This window comes from Osmia lignaria, chromosome 6 (assembly GCF_051020975.1).
Source record: "Osmia lignaria lignaria isolate PbOS001 chromosome 6, iyOsmLign1, whole genome shotgun sequence".
NCBI classification, from domain to species: Eukaryota; Metazoa; Arthropoda; class Insecta; order Hymenoptera; family Megachilidae; genus Osmia; species Osmia lignaria.
This window is the reverse complement of record NC_135037.1, coordinates 7,651,959-7,677,068: the sequence shown is the minus strand read 5'-3', so window position 1 is coordinate 7,677,068 and position 25,110 is coordinate 7,651,959. Positions and strand designations below refer to the sequence as shown.

The 25,110-nt window shown below is 44.7% G+C and overlaps 1 protein-coding gene across 2 annotated transcripts in view; it reads right to left on the bottom strand.

Annotated features, from left to right (window-relative positions):
- Positions 1-25,110, bottom strand: part of ci (transcriptional activator cubitus interruptus) — an 86,784-nt gene that overhangs the window by 38,821 nt on the left and 22,853 nt on the right. Inside the window, exon 1 of one of the 2 annotated variants that reach the window (XM_076688889.1) lies at positions 5,274-6,513. The exons of the other annotated variant lie outside the window; for it this stretch is intronic. The gene's annotated coding sequence lies outside the window, so the exon portion shown is untranslated. Of the gene's footprint in view, positions 1-5,273; positions 6,514-25,110 lie in introns of those variants that run through there. 2 annotated transcript variants of the gene reach the window in all.

Below are 25,110 nucleotides of genomic sequence, written 5' to 3'. Positions count from 1 at the left end.
AGTTCCCTGTGAACGGTTCATTCGTTCGAGTCGGCGAACTGTAATCAGTCTCGCGTGTGTTAAGCCCAGCGAGTGAGTGTCGACGACCTGGATAGCTCAATTGCTCGACGAAGGTCTCGGTTGATGAAAGAGCTGGGCTTTCAGCGGGCAGAATCCTTGCAATTTTCAGTTAGGCTTCGTAATTTACAGTTTTCAACATTACTCTCAAATACTGGCGATTAGCATTAAGGACACTCGAGGAGTATAACTCGCTACACGACATTTCGCTGTAACGGCCTTTTTTAATTATGGCACTTTTTATGGTTCTGGAAAAGTTTTCAGGAAAAAAAATTCGAGACAATTACAAAGGAAAATCGGAAAATTCGGACAAACTGCAAAAATTAATATTTTTGAAACGGTATAAGTAGCAGGTTGACATGTTTGGCTGGGCATTATTGGTTCCCAATGAGTTCGTCGTCGAGCACAGTAGAAATTTGGACAGGCCAACGTCTGTCGGTTCAGCTAGTAGGAAATAAAAAGAATAAAATGCTTCATAAACTAAGAACTATATTATTTTATAAAAAATTGAAACAGATCCAATTGAATTTGTATGGGTTTGTATCAAAATAATTGATTCGTTATACGGCTTTCACTTTACGGCCAACGTTTCCGGAACGTATCTAGGCCGTAAAGCGAGGTATAGGTGTACTCGAATGTCTTGGACACTCGAGCTACTAGGTGTCATTTTGAATATTAAGTAGCTTAGTTAATAGTTTCGATGATGTTCGAATTTCCACAGAAAGTCATCACCCACCCTTTAATTAATTTGTCAAGTTCTATAATAATCTCAGTTAATAAATCGGAAGGGTAAAGAGAAATCGTCAGCAGGGGTGTGCAAAGGGGGAAAATAAATAGAAGAAAACCGGTATGCGTTGAAGTGCACGGTTGCAGCTGCCGATGCGTTGGTCGCGAGACAGAGCCGCGTAGAAGACTTTCGCGATCGTTTTGCCGGTGCAGTCGGCGCAAAATTTAACAACCAGTAATTGTCCAGGCTTGGCCTGTCGGAGCCGTAAAATCCGACCGAGAACAAACAACCCGTCGTGATCGCTTCAGGGACGTCTCGCAGCCCTTTGACGCCCGACGGAATTCACATTTACCTCGATCGACAGTCATCCGTCCGGCTTCTGTCGATCGTTACGCGTCGCCGAACCGTAACGAAGAACGTAATACATACCTCCTCCTATCGATCGAGTAGTTTTACGGAGGGATATCGATGAGAAGAGGAAAGGATTTTCTAAAGTGACCGCTTTATTCGTGAGAATCTGCCACTTGGTGAACGGGATACTTGTGAGAGATTAATGGATCGTGAAGATGATTTTTTGCCAGACGATTGGATCGTTCATGCTTAAGGGGACTTCAGAATTTGCATTCGGAATTAATGGTAATTTGTATAGAGAGGTTTTATATAAAAAAAATTCCAATTTTTATATTAGACCAACTACCACCCTTCATCCATGACTCACATAAAGAAACAATAATAATTTTTTCTCTTTTTTTTTTTTGATTAAATTAAATTCATTCAATTCGTTCAAACATGATTAATACTACACAATAATTAAATCAATACCTGATACCTGTGCTATGAAACAAAGACGATAGAGAAAAAATAAAGATGAAAATCGCGTTCGAATAATAGAACGTTCTTATAATAGAGTATTAAAGATAATAGGGCCCATAACACGAGTAACGATCTGTTAGAGATCAATAGATATTAGGCCTCAATAATTACTGTTTCTCTAGTCAATTGTTCAGCATCGATTATTCCTATCTCATGATTCAATCAAGAATCCTACCAACAGTTTCGAAATCACCCAAACTTCACAGACACTGAACAAGTAATTTAAATAATTTTCTATCGAATTTTTAAAAGTATTGTAAAAAAATTAATTGAAAGAAATTAAGGTAGATTATACCAGGATCCTGCTTAATAATTATTTATTCTGATTTTGAATGAAAAAACAATGAAGTGAATTCGCTATGAAATTTTCCACAAATTTGTTCTCCATTATACAACAGGAGCAGACGGTAAGCGTCGGTTCGAACGAAAGCGCGGGTCATCGGCTCGATTAGATCGGATCGATCGGCTTCCAGATCGTGGTTTGCCACGAAAGGCCCGTTTCGGTCACGTTACTTCGTTTAATCGTGACTAAGGCCCAAGATACAATCGTGACTTTTCTTCCCGGAAACATTATGCGAACACGTACGTTTCTACGTTCTTGCAATTACGCGCTGATGAACGCGTGTACACGCGGGCGGATGAAGTCATCGCGTCTACGAATCGTATATTAACAGAAACGAGCGGTTGAAAGTGTATCTCAAGGTGTTCAGAATTTTTCGAAACAGCAGCGAATAAAATAACAAGATGCGTCAAGTGTAAAAATAACTTTCGATTATTCTGATATATAAATAAATATTAGACGTTGCTGGAACCATTGAATAAAACCTGAATTGATATAAGGAACAATGCAAATGAAGTACAGACGATCAACAAATCATTGAAATTACTCCAATCACCCGACTGATCACAAACTGGCCTGTCGACAGCAACAATTACAGGCCCGAGGACTCTCATCATCCTTCCATCGCGATGATCGGCATTATCCAATTGAAAACACGCTACTTTCGTGCCAGTCAGCTACGCTCGCACGCATGCTTTTTCCAATTGAATCCTGATTCACACCCCGAGTATAATCTTCGCCGTTTAACGTAATCCCATAGACACGTCTATTAACGTCCCGCACGTCTGCTAATTACTCGTGCGACGCGACTCGCGTGCAAGACGCGTCACGCGAGTTGGCGTAATCCTGCGTAGGATGCACGCATTGCGTGACGCGAGGAGCGAAGAAAATCGCGTCGCGGCGATTAACATGTGGCAACAGGTAACTCGTTGGTACATGCTCTCGAATACTCTCGAGAGATCGATCACCATTCGCGAAACTCGTTCCCCTTTTCTCTCGTTTTTCCTTTATTTTTCGCTCGGGATAAAGGGGTGAGCTTTGAAACCGGAATGATATCGAAGCGCGTCCGGCTCTCCGATCAGGAAATTAATGAATTTTTATTCGGGCACAGACGATTCTACCTCGGCCCACCGTATTACCGATGCAAATAGGATGTAATTTCATTAAAGGGACGTTACTTCGAATTACCTGCGATCTCGAACCTCTCTCGTTACGTATCCGAACGATTACCACCGTTGTTAATACAGTTATTTGCCATTTTACAGCCGACGTCGTCCCGAATTACAATGTTCGGGCGAGATTGATGCGTTGGATCCGCGCTGAGAGAAGCAGCATCATCCCTTTTTTTTCATTTCCTTTCCTTTTTTCTTCTTATTTCCTCGATGTTATTAGAGCCGGGTTATTAAGTCATCGATTTTATCGCGTACAGGATTCTAGATCGATCTGTAAGAAAGATTGTGTAGACCGATGGACGCGTTTGCATAAACGCGATAGCGAATGAATATATGTATGAATTTGAAGATCGATTCTGGCCAGACTTGGTATTATCGTGCCTCGATAATTGTTCCGGTTTCTGCTTTGTTAATTAACGCTCGGGTCTTATTCGAATTATATTTTGCTTTTAATAACCAACGGGAAACTGATAACTGTAATTAGCTTTGAGGATATTTGCCTTGCTAACTGTTCGGCTTGGTATAGTTATTAAGATACTATAATTTATTCTTTGGTAGAGTTTCGTATTAAATATCCCATAAATAGTGTTTTATTATACTTTTATGTCATCGAACCATGTGACACGAACAAATTGGATTGTGTCCGACTTTTCGAGGAGAAAATTCTGATCTCGAAGTAAACGAGAGAAAAGCTCGCTGTTTGCTTGTGCGTTGCCTTTCGCACGCGTTTTTACCCGCCTCGCTATGCGTCATTATCGGACAACGAACGCAATGAAACGAGGGAACTGGTTCTTCAGCATTATGTTCATGCTTATGTACACACGATTGGAACGTACGAATGGTTCCTCCCGAGGGAGATCAACTCTACATTTTAATCTGTCATCGAAAAGAAACGTAACATTTTGTTGAAAAATTTTCAATAATTCAACAAAAATCTTCCTATTGCCTAATTAAAAAACAAAACCATTCGAGTGTAAGCATCGAATCATTCAAATTTCACTTCTAAACCATTCGTCACTGCCCGTTCGTCCATTATTTCCCTATTTTTCTCGATAAAAGAAAACCTCACCTTTCGTTTTACGGAAATGCAGATCACCTAGGATGATTTCCCATTCGTGTTCAGCTGAAAACCGACGGTTTTCGTCGTGAAATTCGTCACGACCCGTTCTCGGGGACCGTTGCTGATCTCCATGACAATAATAGAGATATTCTCGGCAAGCGGGTCGGTTCGAATTCGAGAAAGCCTAGGCTTCTCGTCCCTTTCGGGTAGACGGCCGCCAGAGGCTGGGGCAACGTGGAAACGGCGAGAATAGGAAACAGGAATTAGGCGTCTCGTGGGCAGAACCTGGCCGCGTCCGCGCCGCGCCGCGCCGGTCCCCCGGTGAAACTACCGCTCGAAAGAATAAGAAAAAACTCTGAATGGGGCCCACGGTCGGTGCGCATACCTGGGCCCCGAGAACCTCGCCAGAAAGCGAACGACGAGTCTTCTTCGGGACCGCGGACCACGAACAACGTCCGGGAAATTCCGTGAAGAAAATTGTTCCACGTAACGGAGCGCCTTGCGTATGTATGTATCTTCCATTGGAAACTGACGGATCGAATGGATGAGTTGTGGTTCGTTTCGAAAGGGTTTCAGAATCGATATCATTAATAAACGATGAAGATTATTGATAAGTGGGTGATTGAAATTTGGAAGATTTAAAGCTTCCATTTACTTTAGAAAATGATCAAAATCGAGAATATCTTATCTGCACATTAATTCAATGGATGTAATACAGCTGGAATCACAGGTGAAAGAGGGTACCTTCGAATATTATGGAAATTACACATTATGGTAGTATCAATTTGCATAGCTAATAGTAGATAAGTGTAACAAGATGTAAATGTCGTTTTAGAGAATTAAGCTGGATAATTGTTAATTGAGAAGCAAAGATTTTATCTATTTAACGAGCAGAGACACTCTCAGCTATAGAAGTATTAAGTGCTCGAATTCTCGTCAACTTTCGTTTAGAAAATTCACCTGTCACACTTTCGGTAGTTTATTATTTTTAGAAATTCTCATCACCTCGAAATCATCAGGATCTAGAAACTTATTAAAACTCACCCCTGCTCCCCGTTAAAAGGGTTGTCTTCGAGTTTTCAACTCCATCCACGTTCGAACGGAAGCACTGATCGTCTCTAACAGGCAATAAGTAACGTATCAGCGTGATGGCCGATCAAAACAGAGTTTATCGAATAGAGAAATCGAGAGGCGATCTACAAATCACGTGGCTGCAACATCAGCACCAGCGGACGTCTTCATCTCGAACGTCCACGAGGAGAGGTCCGATGTTCCTTCGACTCTCTCTATCTTGTCTTTTTCCCTTGTCTTCTCTCTTTCACGCCTTTTCAACCTCTTTCTCTCTCCCTCTATCTTTCTTTCGGCTCGCACAACTCACGTCCAGGCAATCAGGTATGATTGGCTCGATCCACGCTTTCGCACTAACCACTTTATCAAAGCGTCCGTTCTAAATAAACCTGCATTTGATTACAGCCCCGTGCCACCTTGTCGTTATCGTCCCTTATACCTTCCTCCTTCCTTCGCACCTACCGATCGAATCGTTTCACTTCACTCCTCCGCGAGCACCAAACTATCCAATAAACGTTGAACAGGTAGAAAACTTCATCCGAGACGATCAATTTGACAGATCATTTCTTCTCAATTTCCACCATCACCGATAAATTCCCATCCGATTCTTCTTCTTCAAGTCCGAAGCTTGAAACCTTGAAGAGTACGTACAGATTCGAAGCTATCAAAGTGTACAAGGTTGTTTAGACACCGAACTACTAAGCTACCTTTACTAGTTCCTGGAATCGCGAAACCCCGAAGAGTTTCTCAAGATTGTAACCGGGTAACGTGGAAAAGCGTGTAAAGATCCGTGGAAACCGGTAAGACTATTGCGATTGGAGCACGGTTAGCTGGACAACGACACCGCTCGGATCGAAATAGTGTTCGTAGTGTTGGCTTGAAGCGCGTCGGAACACAACTGAAGCGGTAGGACCACCCAGTCGGTCGAGGGCCCCTGCCCCGTCCGGATACAGTTCTCTCAGTATACCGTGCAAGCTCTCCCACTACCTTCTTCAGCCTCTTCTCCGCCACGCTATACTCGCTGATTGAGCTGGACTCTAGCAGGTGCCTCAATGTCTTACTCCGGGGATGGAAGATTGCTTTGGCAAGGGAAGGAGCAGGCCGAGGGCGAACGAGCACAAGGAATCGAGGAAAGGAAGGAAGGAAGGAAGATGTAGGTAGGTTGGACGACTACCTCCGACACGATCGTGTCCGATGCCTGATTGGAGAGGGTGGCGGCCGTGCTGCACGCGCTCATGGAGAAACTTGCTATTTATTAAGGGTTTCATCGTACACACCGTCATTTAAATTATGCTTACGCAAGGAAATCGTTTCTGATCGACCAACGCTCCGATGGATATGTTTGAAATGTTGTTTGGAATGCATCGGAGGGATTTTATTTATCAGGCGTGTAATAATAAGGGACGTATTTATCATCACGTGCCAGCTTCCTGTAATACGTCTTCGTTCGCGCCACGATCGTTTCCGTGACCTGGGTAATTTAAAATTGAATCCTCGAAATAATAAATGTATTCTTCCAGTATACTTCTATCCAGTATTATTCACCAGGAAGATACCCGTTCTCAGACCTTTGTTGGCTCCCCTTATTTTGCATTCCCACACGAAAACTACCGGTGAACCCGGCACGGAAAGCAACAGAGTTTTAAAGTCTTATAAGAATACAGGGAATTAGATTTCTTTTATAGAAGAGAAATTACACCGCCGAGTATCCTGCATCCTCGTGGAGACTGGTAATTCATTATTCGGCATCGTGTATTCGCGATCCTAAATGCAGTCAGGGTAGAAAATAAATAAAACGAAGAAAGGGAGAATAATTAAAAGGACGAATCAGGATCCGATGTTATCGCCAGCAGGACGATCGGTTTAAACGATCTCGTCCCTCTGCGTGCAGATAACGCGAAACGGTTTGCTGATCCTCAGGATTTAAGGACTGTCATTAAGGCGCCTCAAGGTGATGTCTCCCTTAATGGGGCGTCGTTAAATTTGCATCGGTCTTATCGTGGTCGGTCGTGCACCGAGATTAAAACGGACTCGGAAAAATCGTCGCGTCATCGCTTTCTCGCCTCCGACCTTCGGTCTCGATGTTCAATTAACTCGCCGCGAGTTACTGAAAATCGCGAGCATGCGAGCTGATGCTGATAAGCGCCGATAAGACGTTTGGCGGCCTTCGGATGAGATATCGGCTCGAGATCATGTTTAATTGCAATTTTATTGTCGCCCAAGTTGTAACTTTGAAAGAAGATCTGTTATCTTCGTTTCTTATTAATGGAAGGATCGATAATTTTTTTTTTAAACGATTCTTGTTTGGACGATTTAGGGACTGAGAAAATGATTTTGGCGTAACGTATGTCTGCAAGTTTATATGGTGATATGGAGAAATGATGGTGTGAATTGTTCTGTCAATTTTGAAAATAGTGTGAACCATTGGATTATTATATTATAAAGAACTCATTCATCATACGGAAATTTATAGAATTTATTTATTGCAGATGAATAAATGAATTTCTTCGTTAACAATATTAATGACTATGCATCGCAGAAACATGGTATTCAAATTGAAAATATACAATTGTGCATAAGAATAAAACAGTTGCCGTGCAAAATTAATATGTTCCCATAAAATTGCATAAAAATGAAGTTAGGTTTTATGCATAGCTATAACACCTTGATGAGAACAGTCTGGCATTGAACGTAATTAAATCCTCTTTAACAGTTAATAAGCAAAGAATTCTTAAAAGGCCTGGAATTTTTATGCACACATCGAACAGAATTTATTACAATTTCATTCTCTAATTAGTTAAGTAATTAAACGAAAAATATTCATCAAGAGCAAAGTAAGGAAGTTTGTGATTGCATCGAAATACTTCCTTTTCATATTATTCAAATTAAAATATCGTTACAATTGCAAATGATGATAAGGAAACATTGTATTATCACAATTTACGAAGACTGTTCGTCCCCAACTAATTAAGATGTAATCCATTACAAGCATCACTCGTTGAGAAGATTAAAGCGTAACAAGCGTAACGAACAGAAGTATCTTTATAAAAGCAGTCGTTACCGCAACAATGTAACTCATTGTATTTCTTCATTAGTTAAATAATTTAATTAAGGGTGCACCTTTGGAGGAGGAAATTTGCTGAAAACGGAAAACTCAAAAGCTTATCCGTTTCCTTAACGATTGTGAAAAAATTCTTTTTATTTAATTAATTCTCGTTAATTTCAAATTTTCCATATTCTGAAGCTGTTGTATTAATATCTTTTCCATTCCCATCGTCCCCTCTGTTTCGCCCCTGGTGAAGGAACTTGCCGAGGGAACGAACGAAGAGACACGTCGCGATTTCCCATAAACAAGCAAATTGCTGTCGCTACGGCAACTAAATATTTCACCTCGAGTCAAGAGGTATCTGTCTCAAAGTGGTTGCACGCGAACCCATGAAAAAGCTCGGCTCGCATAAAAGCGGACCCCCAATGGTAAATCACGCCACACCCGAATGGTGGTTGGCGACGGCTCGTTCGTCGAGGTGGCTTTTCCACAATCTCGATCGGTCGTGCGCAATTTCGTTCGCGACTTACGTGCATGGAGCGCGAGATTTAAGTATATACCTGCTTACGACGGGGGTAATTCCACGTCGCCGTACCGCCATAAAGCCACGGCGTGCAGAGTTCACGGTTATGGGGTCCGCCGTCTCCTTCTCTCGATCTATCACCGTCTTTATTCATTTCACCGTGGCACGCGATTTCTCTCTCCTTTCCGTACCGGCTTCTTTCTCTCGCCGCGCGGCACTCTTACAGGGCTTTATGGTCAGAGTCATGGGATCGTGGACCGGCCGGATCCCATGATCGATGGGGCTTTGGCTTAACCCTTCTAGACTGGACCGTGCTGCCTCCGGCACGCTGTCGTACACACATACCCACCCTTTCGCTCCCTCTTTATTCTCTCTCGTCCCGTGTCCTTTCATGTTTTCCACGGTGTCTTTCTCCGATCTCTTTCGGTATGCGTTTTCGGAGCAAGCTTTTATATCCGGAGCGACGTCCGCGAATCCGGCGAACGCGTCAGATCCTTGACGACGGGGATTCGCGTGATTTATGGAGAACGACCAGCTGAGCTTGAGATATTCCCGATTAGCGCTGTACTTTAGAATGGACCGCGGAGTTGATGCCTTTGCATCGCTGCTTAGCCGATGGAATGTCGAAACGTTGCTGCTCCACTCTCTAAGGGGATGACGATGTTCAAAAGTGGTCTCTTTGTGCCGTATACCTTGCATTTCCTGACATTCCTGGCATAGGATATCAACGTGATACGTTCAAATCTGACTAACTCGATTTACGAACCCAACCATAGATGTTCATTTATTGATGATTACCGGCAGTGCTTGGTAATTCGTTGAAATTTTCATGATTTCGTGGAAAATCGAACAGGGTTGAATTCTTTGAAACTCTCAGATCTCTCTTGCGATCGCACGTAGCCTCGCGGTGATTTAATTAAAAAAACAGCGTATGCGGAGACGTGGAAGCCGCGAGCAACGAGAGAGAAAGAGAAGCGATCGTCGGCGGGCAATCGTTCGAACTAATTGTACGATTTCGATACGAATCCACGGGCAATGAAGCCGATTTCTGGTCCTGCCGCGCTGTGTGCTCGCAGCCCAGCCCTTAATAATATGTGGATGGAAAGATCGTGATGGGATCGAGGGGATTATTACGAAGGGCTAGTGGGGCTGGCTGGCAGGGGATCGAGATAAAAGCAGGAAGAAACCGCAGACCGATGCGACGGGAAGAACGAGAGGGTAAACGGAACTGGCTGGAATGAGGAACGAGGATGAATGCAGAGGGGCGAAGTCGAAGGGGTCGAGTGAGAGATTTGAGAGTAAAAGAGGCAGATAGGCGGGTACGAAGCCCGAGAGAGGATAATTGAGTTATTACTGCAATTGTAGACCACCTTGGAGGGCTCCGGAACGACCATAACAGGTTCTGAAAATCGCATTCGTATCTGCCTACGATTCTCCGGCTCTTTAGCGATAAAGGATTATCGTCGGGATGCGTGCGCGGCGGCGATTACGCGCGCGGAGAAACGTCAGGACTTCTGGCTGTACCGCTGTATGCACAGAGAGTCCTTGTGGCAATGAAGACGGACAGGAGAGTTTAGAACGTCGATGGTTTGTAAATTGTGTAGGTTGTATGGTAGGAGGATAGATAGACACTGCTGTGTGCTCGCTTGCGCCTTCGATGCTGATGTGTAAATTGTTATGGCTAGAGTAGAATATTAATGCAAATTGTTTCAAACAGTACTTGGATAATGAAGTAGGAAGATTTAACAACTTGCAGATGAAGCAGAGGAAAAGGACATATTCCTTTATAGATGATAATTAAGATTTCAATTATTTTTAACGAAATTTTTTTAAATTCTCTATTCTCTACTCACCAAACCTTATTTCCTCTAACGTAAGAAACGGTAAACAGAAAGCACAGGATACTCACCTGAAACAGAAACAGAAAAACAGATTAGTCACATCGTTTCCCGTTAAAAAAGAAAGCGGAACTAAAATTACAGAGCCAGTGGCATGGAGAACTAGAATCGAAGAATATGTTCGACGAATGAAAATTGCCTTCTTCCGTGTAGTTCTCCATCGAGGTTCAAACTTTTTTTCCCGACCAACACCTGACGCCACTTCGGTGCCCTTCCGAAAATTTCAAATCGAACATCTTCCTACACCCTGCAAGGCATATTTGTCGAAACCGTAAATTTATGATAGACGAGTAAGGCACCGATAGAGAACAACATAATCCAGTGGCAAGAAAGTTGTAAGAAGACGCGTCCCGGTAGCCTGTAACGAAATCAGCCAGAGAAATTAATGGGCGTCGGATGATGGTTCACGTGCTGTTCCGTGTCCTTGACTTGGCGCACGTCAGAACGCGGAGCCTGAGATTTTAATCTCGAATTTCTGAAAGGAGCTCGGTAGCTGACCAGAGAAGAGTGACTCAGGAACGGCGAGGCAATGGCGCACGGAAACAGAGAAGCTGCTGGCTTCTAAGAAACCTCCGATCCGCCACCTTGGCTGCGGACTAAGCGAGTCTCCGTCAAATTAAGTCGTTATTTCGGCAGATGCTCGCTTTGCCAAGATCCATCGTGTGATCCGGTCGGGGGGGGGAGGGGGACGCGTGTAACGAGCGTCAACCTTGCCATCTGTTCCCTTAATTGTTGGGCAACCCCGGTAGCTGGACCCTAGGATCCGCTTGGACTTTTTTGCTAATTAAACCGCAGGTGATCCGTGGAATCCTTAGATGGCGTATTTCGCGACATCGTTTAAGGCGAATCGGGTGGAAAGGGGAGGAAAGAGTTTAAATAAATCATTGGTCCAGTAATAATTTTCGATCGAACGAGTTCGAAAACGGACTTGCATCGTGTAACACGAAAAAGCCACACCTAGATCCCAGGAGAGCCATTTCGAACATAACGAAGAACGCGTTCGTTTCGCGTGGTCTTGTACCAGGCCAGGACTGGGCCCATGTTCGTCCTGTTGTTTTCTTGCTTCGCGCCGATCGAGGCGTTGGGGATAAATCGCCTTAGCAAAAGAGTATTAAGCAGAACCGTGAATTCGTTCCTGTACACCTATATACCCGGCGACTTTGCTCGGCTACGGCCGGTTTCGGTTCACGAAAAACGCTCGTTCGCGATCCTGTGTGCGTTTCTAATCCCGAAAACCTACACCCCATGCAAATTGTGAGAGCGCATCAGATCGTAATCTCGATGGAGCCTTTGGAAGAGGGTGGCTAAAGCTGCGCTCGTGACTTTGCTTCTAATCGCTTCCTAAACCCTTCGAACTTGACTTACAAATTTTGTTAAGTTACATTTAAAAACGCCTTCAGCTCGAATCTCGTCTACCAGTATTTTTATTAAAATTCTTTCGAAGATAAAAGCTGAGGTTGTTGTCCTGCAAGGCAATACTCGTAGGGCCATTTATTATTGTTTCGTTGGAATGTTTTACGGCGCTCCGGCTGTCAGGAGGAAGCGCAAAATGTACGAGATACACAGGGATGGGCTTTAAACTGTTGCAAGGTGTTCAATATATTCGGCAGTGTTCGTGTTCCGTGGCGGTTGAAATCGTCTTCATCCCATCACCGGACCGAACTGTTCCCTCCGGCGATGAATTTGTAATTGAGGCGTTAAATCTCGAACGAGCTGTTTTGGCTCCTTCGAAGATCTGTCCGTGCAAAGGAAGAACACGAAACGTCGTACGGTGAGGCTGTTACGATTCATTCTGCCCTGGAAGATCCTCGAAAATCACGTTCGTATGTATTATACTTTCAGCCTCTGTACCAGAGCACCGATGGAATACTCTCGATCACGCGATCGTTCGAACATTCCCTTCTCTGCTCTTCTCTTTGAACATCGTATCAATGGTAATTGAACAACGCACTCCTAACAATTTATAAATTATCGAGTCAATTTACAGAGGAGCTGGGGGATGCTCGGAATAAATGTCTTCATTAAAGAAGCTCGAACACTTCGTGGACGTCCTTCTTGAATTTTTCTTACTAAAAAGTAGAATTATCTAAATAATTCAATTTATCAATAAATTTCTATATATATTTTTAAGGTCACAAAGTAAATTATTGCCAAATTAAAAGGGACAATGTCAACTTCTGTCAATATCAAATTGCCACTCCGACTATTTTACCTAAAAAGCCACTGTACTGTATAGTATCGGGCACAGCTTGTGAAGGGACGTTCGAACCGCGACCTAAAAGCGCTGAGGGCCAAAGACGCTCGTCCATTGTCTTTATTTTGTGTTCGTGGAACCGGCCGGCATGTGGCAGCATATTTCGGAGCTTCTTATACGTTGCTCGATCGGCGTGCAACCTCTACGTTCAGGCTGCTCTGCGTTTCCACGTCACGTACACACCCATATACGCGTTCTATATACATATCCGAGAGGTTTACAAGCCTACATAATAGTCGCGAGGCGAATGAGAAAGAGGAAGAGAGGAGAGGAGAGGAAGAGGGTTGAAGGAGGCAGGCAGAAGCGGGAATACAGAGAAGGGCATGTAACGCGGGGAGAGGAAGGATATATAAAAGGGCCAGGATGTATCGAGGTATACAACGGGGCCTAGTAAGTTACACCTTCTGCCCTTATCTGTGAAGATCGGTTCGGGTACTCGGATACCCGGCCGCCTTTCTTCTCCCTCCTTCTCGCTCCCTTTCTTCTCTCATCTCCATCGTCCTCGTCCTCCTCGTCGTCCGGACGCCTCCCTGCCCTTTGAATAACTTTACTACCGGTTTCGTGCTGCCTCGCGTCAGCCACTAAACTTTCGGGATAACGCGTGCCTCCTACGCCTCCGTTACGCTTCCATCCTCTCGTCTGTCGATTCAACGACGCGAGCGTGGGTGTCGCGGGAAAAGTAGATCATCGGACGGGAAATCGAGCCGGGCAGTTAGATTTTCAATTGGGAAAATACGACATACTAGAATTTGACGATGGAAATAGAAAAATCCACTGGATTAATCTTGAACGCGATCCGAACAAGAGGAATCTCTAATCTACCTGTGATACTTTCACCTGGACGTTTATCCCAATTTACCGCGTGGTCAGGAAACAATACCGCGAGAGAGGATCGAGTGTCCCGCACCGTCGCGTCGCGTCGATGGGGACATCGATCGAAGATACGCTCGCTCGATCGACCAGCAAGATCTCGTCGATCCTCGGGACCGACTAGCTCGTAAAAGTCCCTCCGAGAGTGGGCCCACCGTGTTACCTGAGCCTTTTCGCTGGGAAGCTGGCATCTCTGTTCTCTCCTTCCTCTACCAGCAGCAGCCATTCCCATTCTTCCCGGTTTCATAGGGATGGGAAGAGTGGCTCGAATGAGCAACATTTGCATCGGGACGCGTTTGCACAGAAGCTGTGACGGCTTATTAGCTTGGAAGCAGCTGCGTGCTGGTAATGAGGCTCCATCTTGCTTTCGAATACTCTCTTCAGCTTTGCTTCTAATCCTCGTTGGTTACCTCCCCCTCACTTACCATCTCTTATATTTATAAATTTCTAATCTTTTTTTTACTTTTAATTAGTACTCTCAACTAACAGTGATTTCAATTCGATGTCCATTTCAATGTTTGATAAATAGGCAGGCTTAGAAGCGAGTACTTTGCAATTGATGTTTAACAAGTTACCTTTCTCTGTATACAAAATTTCCAAACAAGCTTCCACTTCTCTAGGAACGCGTTCACCACCCTTTCGACAAACGTCTGAAATTCCAGCGGCATCCTTTCGTGTGCAATTTCGAATCGCAGTACACGGCACGCAAGCGTAACTGCTTCATCCAGTTAACCTCCACCTCGGGCAAACCGCGTTTACGCAAGAATTTAATAATTGCCAGTGGTAGACAACGAGAGGGTGTACTCGCGTTGGTAGAAACGAGGGATGCTGAGGGCGACACGTCCGCGAACCAGTCTACCGAAGATGAAGAACAACTTTGTACGAGGATAATTCGATGGCCATCCAGAGCGAATACGTCGGGGATACAAAGAGGAGAGTACAATGTCTTTCTTATGACGGTGAGGATCGGTTCGGTAAAAAGCTGATCGGTTACAGAGAATCGAGCTGGGGAACGTAACGCGGCAATTTAACCAATTTGCAGGCAAGTCGCTCGCGTTTGATCTTCCTGTCCTCGAGCTGAGCAAATTCTACCGATCTACCTTGTATTTAACCAATAATTTATAGACACTAATTACGTGTTATTATTTTTAACCAATCCGATGACTGATTAAAAATCTTTTTCATTTTCCTCGAAATACTATAAATTCAGATTTCCGTTGAAATTATTCTGTACAAAGTAGCAATAGTGATTATTGAATAGAATGTACCTAGCTTCAAAGTATAATAATGCATAGAACATTTAAAGTGCAACAACGATTCTCTGATACTTTCACCTGCCCCGATAGGCAATCTAAAATTATAATCCTCCTGTCTCTGAAGATTAATAACAGCCTATTTAGACTTCAGTCTGGCTGCATGATAGGCATCGTGAAAGTAGAATTATTCTATTTGTTCAAGCTCGATCGCCTACGTTAGTGGACACCGTAAAACATAAGAAGAATGCTTTAAAAGTCATCCACTTACACGGAGGAATTTTGTCGACCTCAGTCTCCATGTTTCTTCTCGAGCAATTTTTATTTCAAAGTTACCCAACACCCAAAACAGACAACGAACAGGCGTAAAAACGGATAACAATGATTTCGTTGCCCAACAGAGACCGGCGTTACATTATTACCGACCTTTTCTCGACTGGTTTCGGGAACTTCGACCGGTGTCGTAACATCCCGAAAATAATAAAGTTGTTCGCCGGCTCCTCCTCTTGCACGCCTTTCCTACTCGCTCTTCATCGGCGTCCGTGTAAACGTTACACCTACAGGGACTACTCAGCTTGTACTACATCCGCGTTTTATGGTGGACCGTCATAAAGTCGTAACGCACCACCGTATTCGGTATCCGCTCGGTATTCGTGATATTCACGCATCCAAAGCCTGCTTTTTACCAGCAATTTACGACTTTTCGGCGTTCCTCCGGCTACGAAGCAGCCGTGAAATCGCTGACTGATCGTTTCGACGCGTTATTGTGGCCGGGAACAATGATTTCCAAGCGACCATGATGTCTATCTTGAATACGGGTTATAAAAATAACATCTAAATTCTGATACCGAAATTTTCAAAATTAATCCGAAACGTCCATAACTACCATAACTACCTTCGGTTTTGAAAAATAAAAATCATTCTCTATCGTCATCCCTCCGACGATAAAGATACCGATGAACATATAGAATCTCCAACACGATCCAGCGCGCAGGTCGCTTCCGAGAACAATGATCGAGCGAAGACGGGGAGCCGCGGCGGGCATCGGGCAGCAGCGGCAGCGGCGAAGCAGCGAAATGACAAAACGAAGAAATGTCGAGCGAGTCGAGCGCGAGAGGGAGAAAAAACTCGTCCCGGGCCCCATCGGACATCGCGGACCCCGCTTCGTCTGGTGGGCCCGCTGCGGCGTGGACGCACGCGCTGACGCGACAACCTCATTTGTGCGCGACGGCTTCCACACAGGGACACGGCCGAAACGGAACAGGAACGTAAGAAAAAAGGAACAGGACGAGGGGCGAAACGACAGAAGCGGAATGAAGCCTGTTGGTGAGCAAGCGTTCAACTAGAACCTGGACCCTGAAGATCGGAGAAACGGGATGACCGCTAGGAGTAGATTGTTTGAACGGAAGAGAAAAGAGGAAGAGGGAGAAACGGAGGACCCGTTGGAAGGTCCAATCAACGAAGCTTGGGTACCTTGCTGACGTGATTACAGCTGCCGCGCGTGACCAGAGAGTTAGTTGGATCCTCTCGTTTACGCTTCTGCCACCCGCTTCGATTCTTGACTTTTCAAATTGCTTCCGATGTTTGATCATCGTGATTTGTTCGAATATATCATATAGTATGCTCAATCTTAGGAACAGCGGGTAACTAGTTTGACCGAGTCTAAGTATCATTTACTAATCTATCGTACTTTTGATGGTTCGATGGATAATTAAGATTTTCATGTCCAAGTTGAAGGAGAACGAGTGAAACAAGAACGGTAGATGCATCCCTGTATCCGAGACAACTTTACAGCGGTTCGCTGGGCCTGTTTTTGTTGCAGGCCAAAGTCTTCAGGGCCTGGTACCTCGCCGTGCTCCTTTACGAGGACTGTACACCCGTGTAGCCGGTGTAAGCCGACGGTTTCTTAATCACGAAAGAAACGATGCTGCTTCGCCGTAAATTCCACGGATTCGAGCCGCTTCGAAATCGACTCCCTGGGAAAAATCAATTAACGCCGATCGAGTCGTGATTGTTCGTTTTAAACACTATAAAAGTATATATCCAAAAAAAATATGAAGAATAGCAAAAATAGAAAATTCAACGAATTTATCATCTTACTAATTTCCCTTAATTAAGACGCCTAATCAATGGATATCTATGAGGATCATCTTGGCACGATAAAGAAAAGAAAAAGGGTGAAAAATATGGCCGTATTAGAAGCTGCAAGGGAACCGCTCTATTTGGCAGACCTTTGCGTTCCATGTACGGGATATGGTCATCCTATTCCCTCCCTTCGCCATCGAGGCCCCCCTGGAGATCCGTGTATGTGTGCCCTTTTACGTCCTACGACTCGTCCTGGGGAACGGAACCACGCCACGGAGAGACAGTCCCGCTGGACATGTTTATTATTTCAACGTCGAAGCCTCTCCCGAGATTTAGTGGCCTGGACATGGACCCCTCCTCACCCTCCTCTCCCACTCGACTCTCCACACGGTGGTACAAGGCAATAAGATCAGATGGAAGAGGGACCTGGCGAACAACTTGCGGAGGAACACGTCCAACTGCCAAACCTTTTCGCGTTCTCCGGGGACGGAGATCGTTTCAACACGCGATAACTCTGTTACCACGTCATTTCGATGATTTTTTTTTAAGTATTTCCATCCCGGGCTACTTAGAAGCTGAATATACATTATATTTTCATACAAATCGTTCTCGATACTTAACCCATCAATTTTATTATACCTTCCGCACTCGCCGATTTGCAAATCGGTATTTAAATAATAATTGATCGATCCGCTTTCAGCCAGGTGTTTTACGAGCAAAAAGTCGCGTCGAGATCGATTGATAAGAAAAAAATTAATTCGGACTTAAGTACCGTTGCCGTCCGTGTTACTTAATTGCCTCATTATATACAGTGTAACGACTACCGGATGAAGTACGAGGCGGCTGCGTGGAAAAAGACCGTGGCCGGTTACATTTTATCCCTGTTCGCCTTTCATAAATTAAATTGTCCGCCTGTTAAAGCTTTCTAGTCGCTTAGACTGTCAGATTTATCAAACCCCATCGCTATGGAAATTTACGAGCGTCACTGATCGTGAGTGTTACGTGTTTCTTGTACACCCGAACGCAACGTAGACTCTTTTTCAAATATCGCTACACTTTCATCCAAACAATGGGATCCAACCCCTTTCAACCAATCCTGTTTTTCAACATCATCTCGAAGGAGGCAAGAATCAGTGGTAAAGGGACAATAGCGAGGGAAATTATTGATTACGATGCAGAAATATCGACGCGTGCATGCGGTCGCGCGTGTCCGTTCGAGCGGACCGCGCTCGGTTGTTTGCGGTTTGCGCGTGCACTGCTTCCGGTCGCGGGCAAACGGCGACCAATCAGGCGCCAATCGTCTCGGATGCTACCGACTTAACGGCTCTTACCTTCGATCCGCTTCCTTCGACCTTCTGCACCTCACTGTCCTTCCATCGCTCCCCCTCCTCCTACAAAGTAGACGTGGCAACATCGCGTGGGTCCGCGCTGGAGGGAAACGGGCCCAGAACAAGCGAGAAGAGATCATACCGAGTTTGTAAGAAGGAGATCGAACATCTTTGTCCGGAGAATTGGCCGCGAGTTAACTCGTCGGTAAGGCTTCTGTTTCTTTTCGTTTCTTTTTTTTTTCTTTTTTTATGTATCAGACTAGTTTGGAAGTTCATTCATCTTTTGCATGGATTTTTTACCGATAGAAGCATAAATTAAAATGTTTCAATTTTTGTTTTTTAAAATCTTTAATTTAAACGATATGAAAATTTGGATTAATTAGAAGAAAATCATATAATTCAAGTAATTAACCATGGAGTCCCTAAAAAATCTTCTTCAAGCACCTAGGAATTAAGTTTTCCGATAGTCTAATCAATAAATGGAAAACTTAGAAAGAGGTGAAAAAAGAAAGCCGAAGACAAGGTTCTTCGATTAAGAGTCCATCAGGATCGATTAAAAACCGCTTTTCCATCCAGACCAAAGCCTGATCGTTCGCCTCATCTCGTGATTGCTTAATAGACCCGGTGCAACGAGCAGGCGGTTGAAAAAAACTAGAGCACGTGCTCCGTATATCAAAGCGGGCTAAATTATCAGCTTGCCAAGTGGCGCGGCTAATACAGGCCGCTTTTTCCCCGGGATAGCCGTGTTATTCCGCTCGAAATGGGCCCGCTCATAGGCCGAAGAGATTACCAATTAAAGGAGCTGCCACGGAGAAGTTATGCGTCGTTAGATGCGGCCCTGCGCGTTGCATCGTGATGCTGCTCGAACGAAAAGGGCCCGAGGGAGAGGAGCCGAGCTAAGAGTCGGGGCCCGCCTCAGTCCACGATGATCTATGGCTCTATCGCGTTCCGACTCTCAGATCACAATCATCCACCTTTATCGTATTCCCCTCCGTGAGTTTTCTTTCATAGCAGGTGCCCGCCGTGAGCCGATATATTGCGTACCGGGTGTCCGGCTTTAATTTCTATCGCCATTCATCCCGATCCGCAGTAGATCGCCGTTTGATTGCGGTTGAAAATCAGACACCATTCGTTTTTTTATCTACTATAATTGTCGCGCTTTTAACCATTGAAATTCTAAGAAAATTTGAAAAATTTTGAAGAGTAACAGGAAATTCCAAAAGATACGGATGGATCAATTAATATCTCTTCGCGCGAAAAGTGCAAACGGTGGTAGTTGACCTTTCACCGAAACGAGTCGATGATTTATTATAAAAGCAACCGGACGCTTGTATTCATCTTTTCCAAAGCTCCTCGATCTTCGCGAAGGAGTGGCCGATACTTAGCAAGGACATTATAAATTTGGATCTACCATCCTGTAATTAGACGATGCCAGGGCGTGTTCGAGCCTTCTACCTTCTTGCTTCTCTACGTTACAGGGGTGCGTTTGAAAAACATCCTTCTCGCGAGGAGGAGAAACCGCCTCGGGGTATATCGTTCGTGTTCCCGCGTGCACGTGCTCGTATTTGATACAGGTGTCAGCCAGTTGGCCGCTGTTTACGAGCACGTGTGAGAAGAGAGAGACATTATTGGGGAGGGGCACGAAGATTCGTATCTACAGGGCTGTATTTTCCTTGCTTGTTCTTGTAAAAATGAATTAATTGCTCATCTCACAGAAGAATTCCAAGGATAGATCATTGCAGCTGGTAATTCCGAATAATTATTTCTCCTGATGGTTCGTTTACGGTTCGCGCAAATTGTTTCAACGACGATTGAAGAAAAGAAGAAATAAGAAGAAAAAAGAAGGAATCAGAGTGTTTCAGATACCAAGGAACAGCATAATCTCGAGCGTTTGTCGCGACTGCGGGGCTTGTAATTAAGTGAGATCAATTGCTCCACGGTGTACCGGTAATCTTGTTAGTCGCCGCTAAATACCAGGACGCGGCGTCGGTAAAGCGCGCGATTTTTTGCACCGCTTATCGCCGACATGCAAATTCATCCGAAACACCCCTACCTTACCTCTGAGATCTTTTAAGAAAGCTCCGATTCCAAACTGATCATTATTGTCTCGAGGGGCGTTAACAGTGTTACATTCCAGGTGGTTCGAAATCCAATATTAAATCCCCGATGATCGCATCGGTAAAACAAATCGCTACAAATCGACCTGTCCGTCTAACACAGCTCCGAAACGGTCGGTGTGTCTCGAATTTCTTGAAATCGTATACAGGTTTCATCCACGGTTCTGCCGGACGTGTCCGCTACTTTGTAGTAGCAGACGCGAGCAGAGCTCGGCTAACTCGGCTACATACTCTCAGCGAGATCTAGATACATCGAAAGAAGAGAAAAGAACATCGGCCGTGGCCGAGGAGGACGATAAAGGTAGCTGAAGTGTACGAAGAAGAGGAAGAAGAAGAGGAGGGCAGGGAGGTGGCCCTTCCCGTATTGAGAGCGAACTCGATCTTCGACTGGTCGGCATCAAGACATTCGAGACTTCGACAGGGCAGCAAGATCGACTACAGCTCAATCACTCTTCGTCTCTCGTATCCTCCTTCTTCTCCCGCCTCTCTCTTCCCTTTCCTCTCGGTGTTTCTGGTCCCCGTACGCCCCACCACACGGCCACCTACTTCTCCCACCGTTCACCTGGCCCATCCGGCTGCCTCAGCGGGCCCCTCTCTTTTCTTCTCAACCCCTTCTTCGTCCACGTTGCTCCACTCGAGAGAGCTTATCTCGGCCCGATCTCTGGGCCTCTCGGCTTCACGTGGCGTGCCCTAATGACGTCTCGGAACGAACGGGTACCACCGCCATCTAACAAGAGACTTTTTCACGTTCCAATGCTAATCCCCCGGGAGTCCTTCCCTTCTGCTTCTCTCTTTTCCATCCTTCCAAGACCTACACTGTCTCTGTCGGTTTTCGGACTTCGCTTCGGAACGCGCGAAATCGGACGACACGAAGAAGGGATGAAGAAGAAGGTTGTTGGTGAAGTTCGATCACGATGCTTATCGACCGTGTCCGTGATTTGTTGTCGCCGAGATCCGTTTGATTGTTACGGAACCTCTTGCGTACACTTCTAAACATATCTACAGAGTGGACGACGAAGAAATTTTGATAATTTCTTTCTGTTTTTTTTTTTTATAATTTTGCAGAAGGTTGATTATATTAAAATAACGGTCCCAAAAATTCATCTACCCTAAGAAGGGTTAAAAATTCAGACCAAGTTGCCAAGTTGAATTCAGTCTACCACGAAGTTACGCCTTCTGAAGTCAGAGTTCTCGCGCTTCCTCTCTGTCCGGGTCAAAGCTGGCCTCCAAGGACGACTTCTCGCGGAGGCTCATCGTGATGTCCTCTCTCTGTCCCCGGCGAAAGAGAAGCGAGACGTTCGGCTGTATACGGGAGTCGATTGAATCGGTCGCAGCGCAAAAAGGGCAACCGGGACAAAACAAAGGGACTCGCCTGGAATCTCTATCGGCGAGAGGGTCGAGTCAGTGGGATCTGGGGTTCAGGGGCGGGAGGAGGGAGGGGAAGGAGAGGAAAGAGAGTCCAGAACCAGAGCTGGCTCGTGGAAAAAAGACCTTGACTGCGGCTGTTCAGGTCCTGGATGGTTGTTGCGGGCCAAACCAACCCGCCAACCGCTAAAAACCTAATTAGATGTCATAATTATACCCAGTGGTGCTCAACCACCTCACGGAATCCGAGTTACTCCTGAAAGAAACAACAGAACTTCCTGGTGACCGCTTGTTTGGTAGATCAAGATTAAAATTCTTCCTTTTTTTCCTTTGCAGAAAACTCTTCAAGATACTGTTAATTATTTCTCATTGCAAAAGTCTAAACAACGACGTCTTCTACGCCCTGGTAAATCGATCGTTCGCAATTCCTTTCGCTGTTATCTTCATCATTCATTGACCTGGTTCGTTCAGGCATCGTCTTTCGCTGGTGATCGATTCGACCACGATAACCCCTTCGCCGCGTCACGCCTCGCGATATGAAACGCTCGCTTGCGCGCGTCCGAGCTTAACAGGTGGTATCATCGAGTCGAAGGAGTATCCTGTTTCAAATTGCGCGCTGTTGCTCGAACGGTGGGTTAATTGCACCGAAGGCGGGCAGAAATTCCATTAACTTCGCGAACAAGTTCATTATTCTATTCGATCGATGTATTTATATTGTTGAACAACAACACGGTACTTCAAAGATCTTTCCCGACTATGCTTTCATTTTTCCTTTTTCTATCAAGGAAGATTGATGTTCAATCTTTATCAATGATTGATAGGCACATTGTTCTCTAACGTTTCTGTTGCCATATTGGACTTTGTACAAAGCCTGTTAGATTGTAATTAGATATTTTTTTTTTTTCAATTTATTTATACCTCAACAACATTGCTCGAACATTTCAAGAAATTACAAAATGAATCTACCAGATTTATAATTCTCTTCAAAATAATCTTCAAATTATTTGCATCTGCATGGAACTTCAATCAGATTGTAATCAGCTACGATCAGTTTCTCCGAAGTCAGACTTTGTCTGAAAGATCGTCCAGTCGGATTCACGGAGAACATAGTCTTTCCACGGTCGTATTCCGCGTTTATCGTTCGTGTCAACGACCGTCCAGCGGAATGCCGAGGATATTTTAACAGTCTCGCGGCGTTAATTACTATTATACGGCACGCAGCGGCCCGCGCACCGCTTGAGTAACAGTGTGCGGCTTGAAACGAGATACTCCGCACCTCAGCCTCGCTGATACCACCTGTTGAGCCTTAACGTCGATGTATTTCATATCCTGAGCCCGCTGAAGAAAGAAGACAAAGAGGAACAATCGTGCATGCCGCGAAAATGAACGTTCCGGCGACAAAAGATCGAGAATTTCTCTGCTTGCCGAACCAAGGACGTACGTTTTATAATTCCCTGGACACTGAGCCACGTTCACCGGGATGTTTATAGTGAAAACAAGTCGTTCATAGCTGGTGAAGAAATGTATGAAAGGAGTCGTTGTACCGGCTAATGGTTTTGGCTTTCTTTTTAGAAATTTTTCTTTTATTACTTGTCAGACTTCGTTTGTGATGCTAACAACTTCCAAAGATGTGTATTTCTTTGCGATTCTTCGAAGTTCTTTTATTTTAATAATTTCTGTATGTATTTTTTGGATAATGACGATTAGAGAGATTCAGAGGAGGAAGCAACAGGCTGGTAGAAAGGAGAAGAGTTGAATTATTCCGGGAACGAAAGGTGAACGAAAGCAGAAAATAAGCTACACCTGTTCTGACACGGCCGAGGGTGAAATTGTAGGGAAGCCCTGTCTCGTAGGGGCTGCTAGCCCTAAGGGCGAATCGTTTCTGTAAACAAACACCTGTTGCCCCGAACTCATCGAGGATAATCATTATTGACCGGTACGCCCTATTAATTTTGTCCTCTTCACCGCGTTCAAGGGGTGTGATTAACCCTTATCGCTGGATAAATATTATAATCTGTTTGCTTGCCACATTTCCGTGCAAATTTGATGAATTATTAATGAGCTAACGAATAACTTTTTATTCAAGACTTCATTAAAAAGTATTTAATGGGATAACTGGTCTGGTTCTGATCCCTGTGTATTTAGGAAACGAGGAAACAATTTTCTTGACAACTTCGAGAGGGCTACTATTAAACTGACAACCAAATGATTGCGCAACGCAATTACACACGGATTGCTGGATTTATTACGTAAGTGGTGCACAAGCATGGATTGCTCAAGCGGAAATCGGAAAATTAATGGATCGAACGGAACGATCCGCGAGCAGATTGCTACGATGCACCGAAAAATTCTTGGCTGAGATAGCGTGTTGAGAAGTTAACTAGCTTCCTAAAATGGATCAGATTAATCATCTGTCTCGGTTACGGTTGTAATTGGACGAGTGAATAGGCCAGCTGTAGGAAGGTACTTTTCTATTTTCATGTGAACATAGACGAAGAGAAAAGGGAATTAAAAGAATTATTTTACACGTAAAATATCAATAGAATCTAAAACGGAAATGGTTCAATCAGCCTTCGAAAAACATTCGTTTTACTTTTTCCGTGTCCCCTCTGAGATCGCATTCTTACAACCAATCGCATTCTTCCAGTTCTCTAAGGAATCTTGAGCGAACTAGCTCGAATCCCCCCGACGAATCTCGACGACGCGCGAATTAATTACCGTCGTGAGAATCGCAAATTGCGATCGTTGTCAGGGGACAGAGAGTTTTTATCTCGCGCCTCGTTGCATCGAAGCGCATCCGAACCCGGACAAATCGAGACGAACGTCAGTCTCCAGGGCACGCGGTTGCTCCGAGGCGGAATACGCCTTTAGGCGGCGTGTCGCTCGGTCGGCGGCCGCTTTTGATCAACGACCGCCTTCAATAATTCATTCGCCAGTCGATCGTACACCGTTCGACTTGTTTCTAGCCTCTACGACTAGTTTCATCCCTTCGAACGGAGCTGGAATTCTGGATAACTTACGAGTTCATTTGTAACAATTTACAGATGATCTTGACTAACTTTTTTATTGGTAAC